The following is a 13194-nucleotide window of genomic DNA, read 5'->3' as shown; positions in this document are numbered from 1 at the left end:
CATTTTTGCTCTTTGGTAGAGACGAGGTCTCACTTTGTTACCCAGGCTGGTCTCCGACTCCTAGGCTCAAGTGTTCCTCTGGCCTCAGCCTCCCAAAATGCTGGGATTCCAGGGGTGAGCCACTGAGCTATGTCCATGTAAAACATCTAATGTTACTTGTGTAATAATCTTTGCGTCGGTGAAAGCCTCGCTTGATTTTTTTTTTTTTTTTTTGAGATGGAGTCTCACTCTTATGGCCCAGGTTGGAGTGCAGTGGTGCGATCTCAGCTCCCCACAACCTCCGCCTCCTGGGTTCAAGTGATTCTCCTGCCTCAGCCTCCCGAGTAGCTGGGATGACAGGCGTGAGCCACCACGCCCGGCTAATTTTGTATTTTTAGTAGAGACGGGGTTTCACCATGTTGGCCAGGCTGGCCTTCGACTCCCAGCCTCAGGTGATCCACCCACCTAGGCCTCCCAAAGTGCTGGGATTACAGGCATGAGCCACTGCGCCCGGCTGATTTTCGATTTTTTATGTGATAGAATATACATAACAGAAAATGTACATTTCAAGTGTGCTCCGGTGGACTGTCCCACGGCATTAGACGCACCCACACTGTTCTGCAACCATCGCCACCATCTGTCTCCAGAACTTTTCATCTTCCCAAACTGAAATCCCGTCCTCATTAAAGACTAACTCCGTTCCGTTCCCCTGCTCCCCACCTCCAGCCCTTGCCAGCACCAAGCCTCATTTGATTTTAAAATGCAAACATTCAAAGACCAAGCCTCATTCACACCTTCGGTGTAAATTACTTTCATCTGCGAAACTCCATCACTCAGAAAGGAATGCCCAGGTACAGGCAGGAAGTACAGTTAGACGGAGCTGGAGACGGGCCTGGGTGGCAATTTGGGATGGGGGTTGGGGAGAAGAGATTTTACAAGCCAGATGGGAAGGCAAAGTAACTATTTACTTTGAGGTTTTTGGCCCAGGGCCTTGGGAGCAGCCAGTGGATTCAGGTGAAAGAACGAGCCACCAAAAGCCTCTGCGTCTCTCTCGGTTCAAGGCTGATTGTCTCAGGCTGCTCAGAGGCACCAAAGGAGGGGGCAGGGAGGAAGAAGGAAGGGTGGTAAGAAGGAGATACAGAGATTTGTCAAGAATGAGGCCTCCCGGAAAGCAAACCTAGGAATACTCTTGATGGCTGGTCACACTGCACCTGCCTGAACAAGTCCAGTGACAGGTACAAGGAAGGCCCAACATTCTGGAGAAGTATATCCAGGCAGCTTCGGAAACCCCCAACCCAGGAACACAGAGGAGGGTGGAGAGGCTTCTGGCTTTTTCCTGACTGATTGATTGACTGAGACAGAGTTTGGCTCTTATCGCCTGGGCTGGAGTGCAATGGCATGATCTTGGCTCACTGTGACCTCCACCTCCCGAGTTCAAAGCGATTCTCCTGCCTCAGCCTCCCGAGTAGTTGGGATTCCAGGCACACGCCATCACACCCGGCTAATTTTATATTTTTAGTAGAGATGGGGTTTCGCTATGTTGGCCGAGATGCTCTCAAACTCCTGACCTCAGGTGATCTGCCCACCTCAGTCTCCCAAAGTGCTGGGATGACAGTAGTAAGCCACTGCGCCCAGCTCCGATTATTTTGGTTGTTGTTATTGTTAACGTTTCTACAACCCCCCGTTCAACTTTCTCTAAAACCGTCTCACTCATACAAACGTCGTCCTGGCTCAAGCAACTGCTAAGACGCTCGTGAACGTCCCAGTTCCCCAAGAAGTACATGGTGGCTTCCTCCCAGCACAGCAAAAAGTCATCATTCTAGTCTTTGGTTTATCCAAAACTCCCTTTCTCTGGCTAACAGCTATCACTTCTTTAGATAATCTTTGCTTTTTCTTCCCTGATACCATGAATAGTAGCAGCTGACGCTCTTTGCAAAAGAGCCATTTTTCACAAAGAAAGTTTTAATGACTTCAGAGTTGCAACTGGGCTGCAATTCAAATCCATGTCTTAGCAAAATTATGACCTGTCAGGAACCTTTGGGGTGGATGAAAGCTCTCAAGACTCAAGACGATGTTAGATCTGCACATTCTCAGCGTCTACTGTCTCTGTCTCGATTTTTCTCCTCCTTCCCTCTTTTAAGAGATGGGTCTCACTGTCACCCAGGCGGTAATGCAGTGACTGTCAATGACTCACTGCAGCCTCAACCTCCTGGGCTCAAGCAATCCTCCCACTCTAGCCCTCCAAGTAGCCAGGACTACAGGCGTGCACCACTACACCCGGCTAATTTTTTTTATTTTTTTGTAAAGACAGGGTCTTGTCATGTTGCCCAGGCTGGTCTCGAACTCCTGGGCTCAAGCGATCCTCCCGCCTCAGCCTCCCAACGCTAGGATTACAGGCATGAGCCACTGTGCCCAGCTCTCCTTCTGTCGTTATTAACAGGAGTATCCTACATAGTCTTTTTTCTTTTTCTTTTTTTTTTTTTTTTGAGACAAGGTCTGGCTCTGTCACCCAGGCTGGAGTGCAGTGGTGCAATCTCGATTCACCGCAGCCTCGGCTTCCCGGGCTAAAACCATCCTCCCAGTTCAGCCTTCCGAGTAGCTGAGACCACAGGCGTGCATCACCACGTCGGCTCATTTTTGTGTGTTTTGTAGAGATAGGGTTTCGTCATGTTGCCCAGGCTGCTCCAACTCCTGAGCTCAAGTGATCTGCCCGCCTTGGCCTCCCAAAGAGCTGGGATTCCAGGCGTGAGCCAACGTGTCTGGCCATCCCACACATTCTTGGGATTTGTAGAACAAGGTTCTAGGTAATGAAAGAGTCTGGGGATAAACATTTTTGCCCATCTCCCATCCAACGCAGCCAAGAAAACTGTTTATAACAACCCTAGGAGGTGAGTTGGTGATCCGATGGGAGGCTGGAAGGAGGATAGAAAAGGGAGGTAAAAGAAGCAAAAGTAAGGCCGGGTGCGGTGGTTCACACCTGTAATCCCAGCAATTTGGAAGGCCGAGGCGGGCAGATCACGAGGTCAGGAGATTGAGACCATCCTGGCTAACATGGTGAAACCCCGTCTCTACTAAAAGTACAAAAAATTAGCCGGGTGTGGTGGTGGGCGCCTGTAGTCCCAGCTACTTGGGAAGCTGAGGCAGGAGAATCTCTTGAACCCGGGAGGCAGAGCTTGCAGTGAGCCAAGATCGTGCCACTGCACTCTAGCCTGGGCAACAGAGCGAGACTCTGTCTCAGAAAAAAAAAAAAAGAAAAGAAAGGGGAGGTAAAAGAAGCAAAATTAGGACCCAGCGCGGTGGCTCACACCTGGAATCCCAGCACTTTGGGAGGCCAGGGCAGGCAGATCACTTGAGCCCAGGAGTTCCAGACCAGCCTGGGCAACAAGGTGAAACCCCATCTCCACAAAAAATAAAATAGCCAGGCACAGTGGTGCACACCTGTGGTCCCAGCTACTCAGGAGACTGAGGCAGGGGGTTGCAGTGAGCCCAGATGGCACCACTGCACTCCAGCCTGGGTGACGGAAGTAAAACCTTGTCTCAAAAAAAGAACAGGAAGCATAAGTAGCCAGGATGGTTTGAGGGAGGAGCAGAAGGAGGCGGGCTCCGTGGGAGACAGCATAACCAGTCAGACAGCACTGGCTCTCAGAGGCAGAGAACAAAAGGGACGGGCTTAGAGGGAGAAGTGAAGCCCATTTCAAAAGAACTCCTAGAGACAGCCGTGCCCACTCGCCCCCTCACCAGCTTTTCTTTAATTACCAAGTCTGCACGTCATGTTCTTCATGCCACCTGGACTCTCACCAACCCCAGCTGCTTGTGTTAACAAAGTCCATGTCTCTGAGAATCTGGGCTGGTGGTCATTAGCAAAGAGAGGCGAGGATAAACATCCTAGATAAAGGGAAACCACAGATTGTAAACTTGAAGAGGACTCTGGCCAAGAATCTGGAGGAGTTACTTAATCCACAGGGTTGTGGTCAGGGACTAATGAGAATGCAGATGAAGGTGTTTTGCAAAGAAAGTGAGTCATTACGAAAGCTGATGGATGAGCAGAGTCTGCAAAGCCGGGGTCTCAGCCACAGCACCACCTCTTTCAAAAGCGACATCCAGCTAACTTCACGTCTCATTCCAAAGGGTGGCAGTTTGGGAAGCGTGCTCTGCCAAGAACATCTGACTTCATCACAAAAGTATTCAATCAGATTCCTATGAAGTCCTTGTGGACAAGACCGAGATTCACAGGCTGGATAAAGTGAACTGGAAACTGGCCACGATCACACCCCTGAAGCTTGGATTACCGGATACTACGAACCTAGAGGGAAGTTTCTCACTGCGTTCTAAAAGGATCCATTCCGGCTATGTTCATCTCAACATTATCTTTAATTCTCTTGAAAAAGTACTGGAAGGCCGGGCGCGGTGGCTCACGCCTGTAATCCCAGCACTTTGGGAAGTTGAGGCAGGCGGACCACCTAAGGTCAGGAGTTCGAGACCAGCCTGGACAACATGGTGAAACCCCATCTCTACTAAAAAAGACAAAAATTAGCTGGGGGTGGTGGCAGGCGCCTGTAAACCCAGCTACTCGGGAGGCTGAGGCAGGAGAAATGCTTGAACCCGGGAGGCGGAGGTTGCAGTGAGCTGAGATCACACCACTGCGCTCCAGCCTGGGTGACGGAGTAAGACTCTGTCTCAAAAAATAATTGAGTAAATAAAAGATATTGAAGAATATCGCTCACATGTGCAGATATCAAGAAGACTAGGAGATGAGCAAATGGCCTGAATGCTAACATCAGCTGTATAAATGCAATACTCATCATAACTTTTAGGAACTGTTTGCAATTCACACTTAATTCCCAGAGTAAAGCAGAGGCCTTAAATTGGTGAACGGCTTATGTGCTTTGGCTTCCCCGATGTTAAGAAAAATTTTAACTGGCTAACAGCATGTAAAACTTAACTGGCTTCACATAAAAACCCAGATTGTTAGCTTGAAAAGTCAGAAAAGCTGGCAACGTTGGCCCTCATTACAGCAACAAGCAGCTGGAGGTGAGCCCTGGCTTTCCTCGAGGGCTGGCTGCAGCCCTCCACTCTGTCCCCCACCGCCACCTGGCCCAGGCCACTCACTTCACCTGCCTGGCCCTCTATCGGCATTTAAGTTGGTGACTCCTGCAGGAAAATCCTGGTTCACGTTATTAAATGTGTCCAATTAGTTACACATTTCATTTGACTGTGCACAAAACTGCAGCTCAGTCTTCACTTACAGCTTTTGCAAGTTTAGCTCCTGTAGCAAGATCCAACATTGGATCACAGCTTCACAACGACAATCTGTCTATAAAGAACATTCCAGTTTTCCAGTGTGCCCTCCTACCTTCTGGTTTATTCCATCTTCCCAATGTTCCAGGAAGGCTGGGCTTATTGTACATAATAGATGGGAGATCAACCAGCTAGCAGGAACCAAAAGCAGGATTTCAACCCGGGACTTGGGTTCAATCTGAGTCTAGCGTTTCCCACCATACATACCACGCGTCCCCCAATCCCTGGAGGCGGCTCTGATTCCAGACTGACCCAACCGGAGGAGGTTCAAATCCAGACTGCAAAGCAGCTGGGCTGCTCTGGAAAGAGAGTTTGGAATCCTTGCTTCACTTCCGTTTTTAATCTTCTTTAAAAAATTGTGGAGTAGGGCCGGGCGCGGTGGCTCAAGCCTGTAATCCCAGCACTTTGGGAGGCCGAGACGGGTGGATCACGAGGTCAGGATATTGAGAACCATCCTGGCTAACATGGTGAAACCCCGTCTCTACTAAAAAATACAAAAAACTAGCCAGGCAAGGTGGCAGGCGCCTGTAGTCCCAGCTACTCGGAGGCTGAGGCAGGAGAATGGCATAAACCCGGGAAGCGGAGCTTGCAGTGAGCTGAGATCCAGCCACTGCACTCCAGCCTGGGTGACAGAGCGAGACTCCATCTCAAAAAAAAAAAAAAAAAATACTGGAGTAGCGTTTAATCCAAAAACAGCTGATTCCCATTTAAACGTAACCTGTGTTGAACTCACATACTAAATTTTAAAGCTCTGCTCTTGAAAATGCAGTTTGCCCTTTAAGATCTCCTTAGTAACACATCTAACTGGTATCTGAGCTATAGAAAAAAAAAAAAAAACAACTTTGGAACCAATCAATGATCGGGGTTAGAATAGAATCCAACTCAGGAAAGTACCGAAGGAAAGTTCCAGAACAACAGCTGGGTACCCAACCCAGAGAACCACCTGTCTGGAATGGAGGAGGACGGGTAAATCCCAGGAAAGGGGACTCTCCAAGTTAAAAAGAGGACTCAGGCCGGGTGCAGTGGCTCACACCTGTAATCCTAGCACTCTGGGAGACTGAGGCAGGCAGATCACCGTGAGGTCAAGAGTTTGAAACCAGCCTGGCCAACATGGTGAAAGCCCATTTTACTAACAATACTAAAATTAGCCTGTGTGATGGCGGGTACCTCTAATCCCAGCTAGGGCAGGAGAATCACTTGAACCCGTGAGGCGAGGTTGTAGTGAGTTGAGATCGCGCCTTTACACTCCAGCCTGGGTGACAGAGCAAAAAAAAACTTTCCATCTCAAAAAAAAAAAAAAAAAAAAAAGGGAGGGACTCAATAAACTACCCGATTGGATTGAGACTTCTGGGGACTGAGATAACACAAGGAGGAAAAAGGGAGTTAGAAACGTCAGGAATAAATGAAAAGCTGTGAAAAAATGTCATCATAACATACCACCTGAACTCGCTGCAAACAGTATTTCCAGACACAACAATGCCCCTATTGATCTTCAACCACACACAAAGCATGAATCGCGGTGACACAACACAATGTACATACGAACAACCTTGACAAAGCAAAAGGTACAAAAAATAGGAAGGGAGTGCAGGAGACATGATGGGCAGGATAGAGAGACACCAACATTCCCAAAGTCTTACAGAAGGACAAAGATTAAAGGCATAAACATGTTATTAAATGCTAAAAGTACAACCAGGAAAACTGTAAATGGTGATATATCAAGAGGACAAAAAAAACTGAGTTTGCTTTTTTTTTTTTGAGATGGAGCCTCGCTCTGTCGCCCAGGTTGGAGTGCAGGGGCGTGATCTCAGCTCACTGCAACCTCCACCTCCCAGGTTCACGCCATTCTCCTGTCTTAGCCTCCCCAGTAGCTGGGATTACAGGTGTGCACCACCACGCCCAGCTAATTTTGTATTTTTAGTAAAGATGGGGTTTCACCATGTTGGTCAGGCTGGTCTCGAACTCCTGACCTCAGGTGATCCGCCTGCCTAGGCCTCCCAAAGTGCTGGGATTACAGGCATGAGCCACTGAGACTGGCTGGTGAGTTTGCTTTTAAGGGAGCTAAATCGATCTGTAGCCTAGCAGAAAAGCAACACATAATGTTGAAGTTTGCTGGGTGTGGTGTTGTGCGGCTGTAGTCCCAATGACACAGGAGGCTGAGGTGGGAGAATTGCTTGAGCCTAGGAAGTCGAGGCTGCAATGAGCTGAGATGACACCACTGCACTCCAGCTTGGGCAACAAAGGGAGACTCCATCTCAAAAAAAAAAAAAAAAATTAGCCAGGTATGGTGGTGGGTGCCTGTAATCCCAGCTACTGGAGAGGCTGAGGCAGAATTGTTTGAACCCGGGAGACGGAGGTTGTAGTGAGCCAAAATTGCACCATTGCACTCCAGCTTGGTGACAGAGCGAGGCCCTCTCTCCAAAAAAAAGAAAAAAGAAAGATAACTTCATATAATAAGCTTATGTATACTACTTTTGTTTTAGCCATAAGCATATGTTATTTACTTAAAAAAATATTTTCGGCTGGGCACGGTGGCTCACGCCTGTAATCCCAGCACTTTGGGGGTCCGAGGCAGGCGGATCACTTGAGGCCAGGAGATCAAGACCATCCTGGCCAACATGATGAAACCCCGTCTCTACTAAAAATACAAAAATTAGCCAGGTGTGGTGGTGGGTGTCTGTAATCCCACCTACTGGGGAGGCTGAGGCAGGAGAATCGCTTGAACCTGGAAGATGGAGGTTGTAATGAGCTGAGATTGCGCCACTGCACTCCAGCCTGGGTGACACAGTGAGAACCTGTCTCAAAAATAAAATAAAATGAACAATTTTAAAAATGTTTAACTATCTGGAAGCCTGGAAAAAACGTTAAGGCAAAGTTGATCTGAAAAGTCTGTCTACCTGCCCAGCTACCCCAAACCGGTCTTGTTTTGGTCCTGGGCAGCGGTTCTTCAGCTCTGATCCCTGGACATACGGTTTCGGGGTCGCCTGGGACGGTTTCGGGGTCGCCTGGGAACGTTGCTGGAAGTGCAATCTACTGGGCCCCAGCCTGGACCTACCAAGTCAAAAGTTCTGGGATGGGGCCCAGGAACCTGCATTTAACAAGCCATCCAGGTTATTCTCCAGTTTGGAAACCACAGGTCTTCAGCAAAACAAAACTCTGATGCAGCTTTTGATGCTGTCATCCTGTCCTCAGCTAGAACATTAAGGCAGCTTCAGGTGAAGGCCTGAGCCCCTCCCAAGAAAACACGGGCATTTTAAAGGATCTCCAGGGCTAGTGTCCTCAGGTTCTGGGCGCCCGGCCTGTGTGAGCTCTAGTGGGGTGAGCAGCAAGGACCCATCACAGGAAGAGGCTTCTGAGAGGCATCGACTTGCCATCAGTGGGCAGCGAGTGGGCCGTGTGGTCCCTGGACAAGCAGCTGAGTGGGTGGGGAGTGTCTTGTGGCAGCCGGCTTTGCATAAGTCATCTGTGTCCGCTACCACGCCCAGCTAATTTTTGTATTTTTAGTAGAGATGAGGTTTCTCCATGTTGGCCAGGCTGGTCTGGAATTCCTGACCTCAGGTAATCTGCCCGCCTCGGCCTCCCACAGTGCTGGGATTCCAGGCGTGAGCCCCCGCGCCCAGCCCAGACCAGCCCGTCCTCTTGAACCTGCTCAGTTTCAGTCTTCATGACCACTTATAATATCCCTTCCCACTAACATCAAAGGTTGCGGCCTGAAGCTCCTAAGTGGGCGGAAAAAGTCCCAAAAGGTTCCAGGATGCAAGATCGTTCTGGTGCCACGAGGACCAAGAAACGATACAACCAACCACAGAATGGAAAACTCTTGTTTTTCTGATGTGATTCTGTACTCCAGATTTGCAGTCACCACTTACAGACGCCAACGTCCGCCTCTAAAACACAGAACCATCTAACTGGTGCCAGGCAGCTGAAGACGAAGGTGAGGACTTTGGGAAAAGAGCGTGGCCAAAGGAGAAAATCTGATTAGTAGAAAGATATGCAGCCAAGAAGTCAATTAAATGAACGTTCACAGAGAAAGCACTCGAGACAGGAGCGGGAGAGACTCCGGGCGCACATCGCGACAGGGACAGAAAAGCTCTCAGATGGGGATGGGGGAAGGGGAAGAACTGGTTTTCTAATATTAGACTCACCACATGTTCACTTCCCAAATCCCAGCCAAAACCAGGGCCCCTTGACTCTGTTGCGTCCAGACCGCCTTCTGCTTGGATACACACTTTCCGCACCAGGACTCTGCGAGGCAAATCCCACCCCTCTCAACTCCCCACTGCAACACCAAAGGACTCCCACGGCTTATCTTGAAACTACCCCTTTCATCTTGGCCTCCCACTAACTTAAAACAAGGCATTAAAAACACACTCAAGACCCCTCCAGTAAATCCATACCCGTATTATTCACGAAGCACTAACTAGAAAGCTGTTTATCCTGAAATCTACGTGGTCAGCTTTAGAAAATGTGCCTTCGTTGAAGCTGGTTTTTATAAAATAAATAAAAAGCCTCCACAAATACCAGAACACTTATCAATTTGGACTGAATTCACAGATTCCAATACAAGCAGCCAAGGTCCTCAAGCCTCAAGCACAAACATCCCTTGCCTTTTATTAATTGAAAAACAAACAGGAGGGGAAACGGGTGGCATGCCTCGCAACGTGGTTTAAAACAAATGACGTGATGTTCTCCAACTTCAGTTAATTTTTAAAAAGGCATTTTATTTTTCACTTTATGATTACAAAAGTCATACATTCAGATTATGGGGAAATTTAGAAAGTACAATAAGACGAAAACTTACTTCTGGAAGAGAAGTATAGAAAGGCACTTCTGGAAAAGACACTGAATTGGTGACTTAACAGTCAAGAAAATCCCAAGTCTGGCCAAATTCCAAACCAAATTCTCGGCCGGACACGGTGGCTCACGCCTGTCATCCTAGCACTTTGGGAGGCCGAGGCGGGCAGATCACCTGAGGTCAGGAGTTCGAGACCAGCCTAGCCAACATAGTGAAACCCCATCTCTACTAAAAATACAAAAATTAGCCGGGCGTGGTGATGCAAGCCTGTAATCCCAGCACTTTGGGGGACCAAGGTGGGCGGATCGCCTGAGGTCAGGAGTTCGAGACCAGCCTGGTCAACATGGCAAAACCCTGTCTCTACAAAAAATACAAAAATTAGCCGGGCATGGTGGCGTGTGCCTGTAATCCCAGCTACTCAGGAGGCTGACGCAGGAGAATCACTTGAACCCGGGAGGCGGAGGCTGCAGTGAGCCGAGATCGCGCCATTTCACTCCAGCCTGGGCGACAGAACAAGATGCCATCTCAAAAAAAAAAAAAAAAAAGAAAGAAAGAACATTCTTTTAGCCCAATCCCAAGAGGACTGTCTGGACAGAGTCTTCACTTGCTGTGACCCATCACTGCATCATTTTGCTCTTCATTTATTTATTTATTTTATTGCTTTTTGAGGTGGAGTCTCACCCTGTCTCCCAGGCTGGAGTGCAATGGCGTGATCTTGGCTCACTGCAGCCTCCACCTCCCAGGTTCAAGTGATTCTCCTGCCTCAGCCTCCTGAGTAGCTGGGATCACAGGTGCACATCACCACGTCTGGCTAACTTTTTGTAATTTTAGTGGAGACGGGTTTTCACCATGTTGGTCAGGCTGGCCTTGAACTCCTAGCCTCAGGTGATCCACTCACTTTGGCTTCCCGAAGTGCTGGGATGATAGGCGTGAGCCCCGCACCTGGTCTTGCTATGCTTTTTAAACAGCCACAGGACTCTGCTCCAATTCCTTTGTATCCGGGAATCCTCTGGCACAAAACCCCCACCTCCCATATCAGGTGGTCTGTGAGAGCCAGAAATCCCCCCCACTGAAGAACACTGGGCAGTGGGAGGTTTCCACCGGGTCACGGCCCGCGGGGCAAGGAGATGCTGAAAGGTCTGGCAAGACACTTCAGGATCCAGCTTTAGGATGTGTTGCCGGCTGCAACAAACAAGCGCTCTGATCGATGAGCTCTGAGCTCACTCATTCCACATGTTTACCGAGCGCCTACTGTGCCTGAGCTCCGCAGAACACGCCCAGGAATAACAGAAGGAGCTTGCTCTGAGAGCTGGGAGAGCCTGCTCTTCATGGGGGTATTGACTGTTGCCATCCTGCAAAACAAAGCCACCTTTCATAACACGCCACTAGATACCGTGCCAGCCACATTCTCGCCTGGAACAAAACCTGCAGCCTAGGCTGGGCGCGGTGGCTCACGCCTGTAATCTCAGCACTTTGGGAGGCTGAGATGGGTGGATCGCCTGAGGTCGGGAATTCAAGATCAGCCTGACCAACATGGTGAAATCTCATCTCTACTGAAAATACCAAATTAGCCGGGCGTGGTGGCGCATACCTGTAATCCCAGCTAACTCAGGAGGCTGAGGCAGGAGAATCGCTTGAAACCGGGAGGCAGAGGTTGCAGTGAGCCGAGATCACGCCACTGCCCTCCAGCCTGGGTGACAGATTGAGACACCATCTCAAAAACAAACAAACAAACAAACAAAACACCTGCAGCTCTTGCTGGTGCTTTCATCGATTGTCCTCCAAAGGATGGCTGGAGTGTGTCCCTCTCACCAACAGGCCACTCGATTCAAGCTACGGACTCAAGACACGCCGTCAGGCTCTACATGTACAGCCTGGAGGAAACAACTGCTGTCGTTAGACCAGAAATGTCCCCTGAGACAAAGCCTTCGGTTTTGCTTTGTGTTCTTCTCCCACGGGGGTAGAAGGGCTGCCCTCCCTGTGGGGCACTGCAGCGACGGGTGCCCTGGTGAGTGAGCAGGGTGAGGTGGTGAGTGTGCACGATGCACAACCCGGCCAACATCTGCCCAGGTCAAGCCCCTCCTGTGAGTGCACAGGCCGCGTGCTGCCACCGCCCGGCTCGACGATGCCCTCCTTCCACACCTTCTGGTCCCCAGAAGTGACCTGAAAGCAGGGTTCTGCTGTGGAAAAACTGGATGTGGAGGAAGTGCAGGAGAGAAGGGCGAGGTGTGTCGGCCTGCCTCAGGTCTGGGGTGCCCAATTCTGGCTGTGCAAACAGTGAGGATAAAAAGGATGCTACGGGGCCGGGTGCGGTGGCTCAAGCCTGTAATCCCAGCACTTTGGGAGGCCGAGACGGGCGGATCACGAGGTCAGGAGATCGAGACCATCCTGGCTAATACGGTGAAACCCCGTCTCTACTAAAAAATACAAAAAAAAAAAAAACTAGCCGGGCGAGGTGGCGGGCGCCTGTAGTCCCAGCTACTCGGGAGGCTGAGGCAGGAGAATGGCGTAAACCCGGGAGGCGGAGCTTGCAGTGAGCTGAGATCCAGCCACTGCACTCCAGCCTGGGCGACAGAGCCAGACTCCGTCTCAAAAAAAAAAAAAAAAAAAGGATGCTACGGGCCAGGCGCAGTGGTTCACGCCTGTAATCCCAGCACTTTGGGAGGCCGAGACGGGCGGATCACGAGGTCAGGAGATCGAGACCATCCTGGCTAACCTGGTGAAACCCCGTCTCTACTAAAAGATACAAAAAACTAGCCGGGCGAGGTGGCGGGCGCCTGTAGTCCCAGCTACTCGGGAGGCTGAGGCAGGAGAATGGCGTAAACCCGGGAGGCGGAGCTTGCGGGGAGCTGAGATCCGGCCACTGCACTCCAGCCTGGGCGACAGTGAGACTCCGTCTCAAAAGACGTCTGGCTCAAATGGGGCATCAGAGCTGTCGGCTGCACCAGTTTTCAGAATCCGTGGATTTTAACGGATTTCTTTCTAACTTGCAGATACATACGAGATACTTTACAAAGGCATTACAGTTAAGTCGTGTTTCCCCACAGAAACTCACCCTTACAGAAAAAGTTAAAATGACATAAAACTGGGAGTGTCCCAGAAAAGGCAGGGCTGCATTCACC

At 49.8% G+C, this 13194-nt stretch overlaps 1 protein-coding gene across 1 annotated transcript in view; it reads right to left on the bottom strand.

The window, feature by feature from the left end:
- Window positions 1–13194, bottom strand: part of NXN (nucleoredoxin) — a 177359-nt gene that overhangs the window by 119027 nt on the left and 45138 nt on the right. The gene's annotated exons all lie outside the window — the stretch shown is intronic.

The sequence above is a fragment of the Macaca thibetana genome, chromosome 16 (genome assembly GCF_024542745.1).
Source record: "Macaca thibetana thibetana isolate TM-01 chromosome 16, ASM2454274v1, whole genome shotgun sequence".
NCBI lineage: Eukaryota > Metazoa > Chordata > Mammalia > Primates > Cercopithecidae > Macaca > Macaca thibetana.
Note: the sequence above shows the minus strand (reverse complement) of the source record. Positions and strands in the feature narration are given on the sequence as shown.